This window comes from Octopus sinensis, linkage group LG8, assembly GCF_006345805.1.
Source record: "Octopus sinensis linkage group LG8, ASM634580v1, whole genome shotgun sequence".
Taxonomy (NCBI): domain Eukaryota; kingdom Metazoa; phylum Mollusca; class Cephalopoda; order Octopoda; family Octopodidae; genus Octopus; species Octopus sinensis.
In genome coordinates, this window is record NC_043004.1 from 78,508,693 (window position 1) to 78,517,275 (window position 8,583).

An 8,583-nucleotide genomic window follows, 5' to 3' on the forward strand; every position below is an offset into this window, starting at 1 on the left:
GTATGTATGTATGTATGTATGTATGTATGTATGCATGCATGCATGCATGTATGTATGTATGTATGTATGTATGTATGTATGTATGTATGTACGTATGAATGTATGTATGTATGTATTTATGTATGTATGTATGTATGCATGCATGCATGCATGTATGTATGTATGTATGTATGTATGTACGTATGTATGTATGTATGTATGTATGTATGTATGTATGTATGTATGTATGTATGTATGCATGCATGCATGAATGTATGTATGTATGTATGTATGTATGTACGTATGAATGTATGTATGTATGTATGTATGTATGTATGTATGTGTATGTGTGTGTGTATGTATGTATATATGTATGTATGTATGTATGTATGTATGTATGTATGCATGTATGTATGTATGTATGTATGTATGTATGCATGTATGTATGCATGTATGTATGCATGTATGTATGTGTATGTGTGTGTGTGAGTGTATATGTGTGTGTGTACCAAAGTAAGCACATAAATGTGAAACAAGGTGGAAAAAAATAGTACTCGACTACCGGAGTTAGAGTAATATGCTTTATTTATTAAAGCTGCAAAGAAATTACAAAAACTGTTGCTCAGAGTTTCACCTTCCCGTTCGTTGGACAGTTTTGAGTTCTCAACTAAAACTGTTTGACGAAATGGAACGTGAAACTCTGAGTAACAGTTTTTTTGTGATGTCTTTGCAGCTTTATTAACAAAGTGTCAGGTAATGCTGAATAAGTGCCATAGACGGGCCATAGTTAAGTTCCAGATTCGGTAATATTGCGAATAAAGGGTTCAACGTTGGTTCTATGTTAGCATGTGTATATAAGAATTTTTTGCGTAATAAGATAAAAAACCAAGGCTGTATAGATATTAGAGCATTTATAGATAGGTCTTACAGCTGTTTCTAGAATATTAATCAATAATATCCCTTCATCAGAGACGGTGTGAGAGAAAAAATTAGGTCATAGTTAGTCTCGATGTGATACAAAATAGGGAGGTGGAGGAAAGAAAATAGATCTAAGATATGTATGGGTATTGAATTTGTAAATCCGTTTTATAGGCATAATGGTATATATGCAATATTCCAGTGTCCTTTCAGTAAAATCCAAAAGTCCAACAGAGTTTAATATGAGTCCTTCCAAATATAGAGTTTATAAGCAATGTAAGATTCCCTTATGAGTGAGATCCAGCAGATTTTTAAACTTGGTCATTCCCAGTAGGGAATTTATATACAGTTTTGCAGAGTCTGCTTATAAAACGGATTTGTCTGTCTTTACATTCTGAGTTCAAATTGCACCACAGTCAATTTTTTTCTTTTATCAACTGTGGGCTGGTAAAACACTAACCAGTTGAGCGCTAGGGTTGATGTAATTTATTAATTCCCTCACACGAACTTTCTCGCTTTGTCACCAAGTTTGTAGCCAAAATTATTGAATGTAAGGCAGCGAGCTGGCAAAATCACTACTCCACTGCCCAGGGGCCTTTCTTCCGACTTTACGTTCTGAGTTCAAACTCCGCCGAGGTCGATTTTACCTGTCATCCTTTCCGAGTCGATAAAACAAGTAGTCGCTGAGCACTGGGGTCGATGTATGCGACTTACCCCTTCACATGAACTTTCTGGTCTTGTGCCAAAATTTGAAATCAAAATTTCTGTTAAATGTAGACGTATTTATAATGTTTCATTTGTTTGTTTAATTCATTGATATTGTTTCATTTCTTCTTTAGAACAGAAACTGAAAATGTACAAAAGAGAAGCCATGTTGTTTACTGTGTTGTCGGTGTTATTGTTCCTGATAAATCCCGTCCACCTGACGCCAATACCAACTAAAAAGTGCAGTCTCTTAGGAGAAAAATGCGCTAAATCTCCTACCTGTTCCAGTTTGTGGTATAAGTGTAAATGTTCACCCTTGGATACAACCAATCGCGAAGAGTTTTGTTTGTAAGTTTGCCCATTTGTACAAAAATTTACATAGTAACTCATATGAAATTCATGCAGTTGTTGAGCAAAGGACAGGATATTTGTAAGTATATATTTCTGCATGTGTGTGGAATAATTAGTATGAAGCATTTTGTGGAATATATTATATAAACTTCGTGGGTAAGGCCACAACAATGCGAAATAAATTCAAGGTAAATAACAAAAAAACCCCAGACATATGAATTAATGGTGACTTACTCTGCATTCAATATTTCAGGGTTATGACCCCCTCTTTAGGAATTAGTGAATGTTGCAGATCTACATGTGTGTATGTGGGGAGTAGACATGCGCAGAAAATTGTTGTTATAGCAACCAGCTAGCAACATCTAACTCTCTTCTGTTGTTGATAGTCGGCTTCTGTTGGTGTATTAATATGGTTTCTGAGATTCTAAGGTTACCTCTGTTACGTCCTGTTGCCTTGCTGTACTACTGTGAACTCTCGGGTCTGGCATTTTCATAGATGTTTCTTCACGGAAGTGTCTGTCTGCATGTGTTCTTTTATGTGCATGTGTAGTTTTCTTGTGCTTCCTATGTAGGATGCACCACATTTGCAGCAGCTGACCTTGTATATAAAATATGTCCTCTGACACATTTTGGGGTCTTTGATGGGGCAATTTGTTAATGTGCACTCCTCGATGTTGTGAAAGGTATTGTTCGTGTTCAGAATTTTCCGACTTTCAACTCAGGATCACTGATGAAGGCTCCTTATTTACTAAATTCTGTAGAAAACTTGCTGGCAGAATATGGTTTTGTTCTTTTATTCGTTATTACGCGCTGTGCATTGTATATTTGCTGTAAAGCTACTATTGTTGCGCGATAACTTAATCAGAGAATTGTTCAATGCTTTCAGGAAATCAAGCAATAACTCTGAATCATGCAAAAATCTACCGTACCAAAGGTCCGGCAAGCTTGGAACCGGAAGTGGCCCGGATCTCTGGATTTTCCGGGTCTGTGGAGACATATACACTTAGAATATGAAACATACTATGAAAGTGGGGGGAAAAGTTGTAGTTGGCTGATTCAAATTAATACACTTCTAAAGCAGGGCTTGATAATTAATAATATGCTTAAAATTCTTAAAATCTAGAAACACTATTATTTCTAAATCTCTCAAAGTAACTCAGTAACTTCTCTTTAAAGTAAATGCTATTTGTCAATATAATGTGGCTGTCCTGAAAGGGACGATGTTACTGTTGTGGATGGGTGTGCTGAGCTCCCTGTTCGAAAATATAAGGACACAGACAGTGTGTCGTATAGCCAGCTGGTAACGATGTTTCTTGGGGCTAAAACAACAATAACATCGTCCCTTTCAGGACAACCACATTATGTTGGCATATAGCATTTACTCTTAAAAGATAACATACTGTACCATGTATATAGTATAATGTTTATAAGAAGAAAATTAAACAAAGCAAAATCTAGGACACGATTTTATTTAACAGACTCTGGCACAAAATGATAAAATTCTAAAACCGAGTATGATTTTATTAATCGGTTTCAAAAAGTAAAAGACAAAAGTATATTTAACACACCATATGCAAATTAACCAACTTCAAAATCAAATTGTGTCTAGTCAATGCAGGGTACAGTATGTTGCATGTTATTGTACAATATTCCCAGATTTCAGAAAGCCGTATATGCGGTCGGGTTGAGTGTATATAGGCGCACTCATGCTGGGTAGTAAGATGGTTGCTTCCCAACCACATGATATCGGGTTGGATCCCACTGTGTGGCACCTTGGCCATGGGTCTCTCACAACAGCCTCGCGTTGACCAGAGCCTTGGGACTGAATTTGGTAGACGGAAATTGAAAAAAGCCAGTCGCGCGCGCAAGTGTGTGTATACAATTGTTACTAATTGTGACTGAGGGTGCTGGGAAAGACGTATATTGCTAGAAATAAGAACTAAAAGCCCTTAGAGCTGCAAAAAAGTACATATTCATATACTGACAGGGGAGATAACCGCACCATTAGCCAATATAGGTGCTACCCAGTTCCCTCAGTCAATGTTTGTGAGAACTGAAATTTTCCTGTTTGATTTTATACTGCGTATAGCTACCTTTATGCTATTATACACACACACACACATATATATGTGTGTGTGTGTGTGTGTGTGGTGTGTGTGTGTGTGTGTATGTAGTGTGTGTGTGTGTGTGTGTGTGTGTGTGTGTGTGCTTGGTATATATATGTGTGTGTATATATATATATATATATATATATATATATATATATATATATATATATATATATATATATATATTAAGTGTAGGAAGAAATGGAGCTGAACGAAGATTTAACAAAGTTCCTTTTTATTATTTTCTACATATGTTTCGAAGGCTGCAAAGTCCCTAATTCGGATTGAATAAGGAGTCCATTTTGCAGCCTTCTCATCAGGAAAATCCAGGAACTTAATTCTCCAACAAAATGCACAGCAAGCTTTTCGACAAACGCTCACGAGGAGCCCATGAAATAAATGGCACAAACTGTCTATCTATATGCGTTGACGCCTGACTGGGTGAAAGCAGAAGAGAATGTCCGTTGAGATAGTTCAAGGTCAGAATCCGGTTAGCAGAAGGGGGGGGGGTACAGGAAAATCAAAGAGTGTGAATGTATTCTGTATGACTGGTGTTTATATTTGAATTATTTTAAGAATGAATGTTAGAGTGTTTGAGTGTGAGAAATTGCTTTCATGTATGTGTGTGTGCGTCTATGTATGTGTGACAGTGTGTTTCGAAGGCAGAAAGAGAGAGAGATATAGCAGGTATTAATGGTCAAGCAACAGAAAAAACTGTGTCTGTGTGTTCGTATGTAATATATATAAAACTTCAAATTTCCGCACTAAGGCACGGATTTTATGCCCCATGGCCGTAACTTCAACCGTGCTTTTTCTGTTGTGATTTTTGCTACCCAGGTATCGGTCATCATTTGAATTATCCGTAATAAGATAATTCATTCATTTACCTCAATATATATATATATATATATATATATATATATATTGTGAAGTATATTTACCACCTAAATGTGGCTAAAACTTAAGGGTCAATACCACTGTTGCTTGTAGCCCCAGGAAGACATCTCCTCCAGCTTGCTATTGACACACTGTCTGTACCCTATCAGTATTTGCAAAGGGAAGTCATCGTTCCCATCTCCAGCCTGACGTGATACACACGGACCCGGGTTTCTGAGTGTTGACCCATCATCGGGGTGTGTCAACCACCGGTTGGCGATAAAATCTTTATTGTGATCAAACTGATCGTACATAGAAAAGAACATTACAAGACAATCAATTGCAAAAATGTTATAGGAGTCCGAATGGGTTGGAGCGGCTGCCAGGCTGATAATCAGCTTCCCGGCTATCACCTCCTGGGTCACATCCTTAACAAGGTTGTTTGCAACGTGTTCTTGGAGGAGTTTTCCTTGCCACTCCTCCTCTCTCGTGTGTCAGACTCTTTGTCAGTCACTGCAAAAAAAATTGTGCGACTGTTTGCTTTAATAAAGCGTAGCACCTTTTCGTTTTTTCACATTAAAAGAAACAATTTTGTCAGTTTTTTAAAAACCTTATAGCATTGGGGTGGGGTTTATTGAAAAGCTGTCCTACAAAAGCAGTACCAGCGGGGTGGTAAATGATAAGTTTTTAGTTCTTTCGTTTAACTGTGTCTTGGATGTTGTTCTAAAAATAGTTCAAAATTGAGCTTTTGGCCCTTGTGGTCAAGAAAAGAATCTGCTGCCAAAAAGCTAGATCATGTTACTATTCCACACTTAATGGTTTAATGGTTTATTTGATAAACGTTTTTATAAATGTACGAATGCTCTTAGTTCTATGTTCTTATTTGCATCACGAAACCTATCTATATAAGTGTATATATGTATTTCTTCGTTTTTCTTTCCACAGGACGTCCTGGGCGGTTTTAAATCAAGTGCCTACTTGCTGTTAGGTATAATACCGATTTTTTACTGTTTTCTATTTCACAAAATTTGTTGATGATGTGGTGGCAGAATCGTTAGAGCGCCGAGGTCAGCTTTGCTCTTCATCCTTCTTGATTTCATGAAATGAAGACGCCAAGTAACTGACGTCTTTGACTGAATTCTACATCACTCAAGACAACTTGGCTCCGTGGTACCTTAACTACCGAGGAGAGTTGCAAAGACAGTAGCACAAAATGTGACAACAGAGGGGTAGCCACGAGTCATGATCCGGTTTCGACCTGAGTGTATGGAGTTATGAGCCAAAACAGTTGCATGAAGCGGTGGGGAGTTCTCAGAAAACCTTATGAGTAACATCCCCCACACCCACACCCACCCACCCACCACTTATGCTTCTTACTACGTTATAGTTATGTAGAGAGGGGGGAGGGTCAATGTTAATGATTAGCCTCTCAAATTTGCCGGCGGACGTTAAACGACGACGACGACGACGATGATGATGATGATGATGATGATGATGGTGATGGCATCAGTCTGAATACATTCAAACAGAATGAAGGATATAGTCCAGTGGTTCCCAACCTGTGGTCTGCGGACCCCTGGTGGTCCGGAGAGGTAGTACTCAGGGTCCGTGAACATGTTAAACTGACAGACCTCTCAATATCCTGGAGTCCATGGGAAAACTCATTTAAATAAAAAGGGCCCTTGGTAAGTGCAGTAGTGGTGGTGGTAGTAGTAGTAGTAATAGTAGTAGTAGTAGTAGTAGTAGTGGTGGTGGTGGTGGTGGTGGTGGTGGTGGTTGTGGTAGTGGTAGAGAGTGGTAGTAGTAGTAGTAGTAGTAGTAGTAGTGGTGGTGGTAGGTAGTAGTAGTAGTAGTAGTAGTAGTAGTAGTAGTAGCGGTGGCAGTAGCAGAGGTGGTGGTGGTGGTGGTTTGTCGATTACCTGCAGGACGACCAAAGAGGTAGATTACAAAGACCAGTGCAAAAAGAGTGTTTATTGACTTGACCGGTTTCACTTTTTAAAAAAGATTATCAAAAGTAAAATGTAAAGCTTTGTATAAGCTTTGTTGTGTTAAAAAATGGTTATCTTTGTTGGAAACAGACTCCCTCCTCAGTGGAAGATTTATAATAATTTAAAAATAGAAGAGACATACATGTACAGACACACACACACACATGCACGTACACACACATACATACATATATGCATATATGCATGCATACATACAGACAGACAGACACACGCATGTATACACAGATGCACACACACACACATACACAACTCCCTCATACACACACACATACATGCATACATACATACATGCATACATACATACATGCATACATACATACATACACACACAGATAATAATACATACATACATACATACATACACACATACACACACACACACATACAATACATACATATATACATACATACATACACACACACATACAATACATACATACATACACACACGCACACACACACATACATACATACATATATGCATACTTACATACATACATACATACATACATACATACATACATACATACATACATACATACATACATACATACATACATTTAAACTTGAGCAAACTAAGATATTGAGAAAAGAAACAAAATTAAGAGAGAAAGAAAAAAAAAGATTCCCTGTTCTTTTTTGTAACCTTATATTCATGTTACCAAAACAAATACGATATTGTTTTTACTTTATCATTTCAGCTTTAACAAAGACAGCAATCCAAAGAACTGACAATATGGCTTCCAAAATTTTCTCTCAAGTATCATTATACAATGATTTCAGAGACATCTTTTTTTCTGACCCTCTTAACGAAGTGGGTAGAATAGCTTCAAGTTTTTATTTCCTACTGTCTTAGCAACAATACGATATTGTAGTTGATTCTAGTAAAAATAAAAACAAAATTGTTAGTGGTTTTATTGATTTCTGTTATTATTATAATTATTATTGTGTCCGAAAAATTCAGTTTTATTTCAAAATACTTGCTAATAGAGAAAGATCCAGTTTCTAACCTAAATCCTAGGCTCCTTCATTGGAATTGCAACAACTCAACAGGGTACTTTTGCTGTCTTGAGGAGCGTTTCGCGCTCCGATGGTTGTGAGAAAAATAATCAAATCGGTGAAGGAGAAAGGTTTAAATGCGTATTTAAAACTTTATATCTCTATATTAATACGCTAACTATGAAATGCTGTGATTAGTTGAAGGGAGAGAAGAGAGAAGGAGAGGGAGAGAGAGAGAGAGAGAGAGAGAAAGAGAAAGAGAGAGAGTATTTCTTTATTCACCATAAGGTTGAGAAAAAGAGGGGACAAAACAAGCGTTGGGGTCAGGGTATCGAATGAGACGAAACATATGAATAAACAATTAAAATATATACAATTAAATGAGAATGAGTGATTAACAAAAAATGAAGCGGAGGACGCGGTCGACCCCACAAACCACATCCTCACACTGAAGACATTGCTTTATCCTTTTTTACATTCTCGATTAAACAGGTTCTTTCACTCGCAACATACTTGCTATAGACTTCCATCTTTTACGAAACACACTTTGCGACAGGCATTTCTTCTCCAGCCTTATTTTCCGTTTCATGTGGAAAACGAAAAAGTCGATTAGCTCGAGACTGGAGATAAACATGCCT

At 37.3% G+C, this 8,583-nt stretch overlaps 1 long non-coding RNA gene across 1 annotated transcript in view; it reads left to right on the top strand.

Annotated features, from left to right (window-relative positions):
- Nucleotides 1-7,860, top strand: part of LOC115215258 — a 14,965-nt gene extending 7,105 nt beyond the window's left edge. The window contains exons 2-4 of the long non-coding RNA XR_003881961.2: nucleotides 1,737-1,950; nucleotides 5,883-5,925; nucleotides 7,648-7,860. This is a non-coding gene — a long non-coding RNA (uncharacterized LOC115215258). The remainder of the gene's footprint in view (nucleotides 1-1,736; nucleotides 1,951-5,882; nucleotides 5,926-7,647) is intronic.
- Nucleotides 7,861-8,583: the final 723 nt, after the last annotated feature.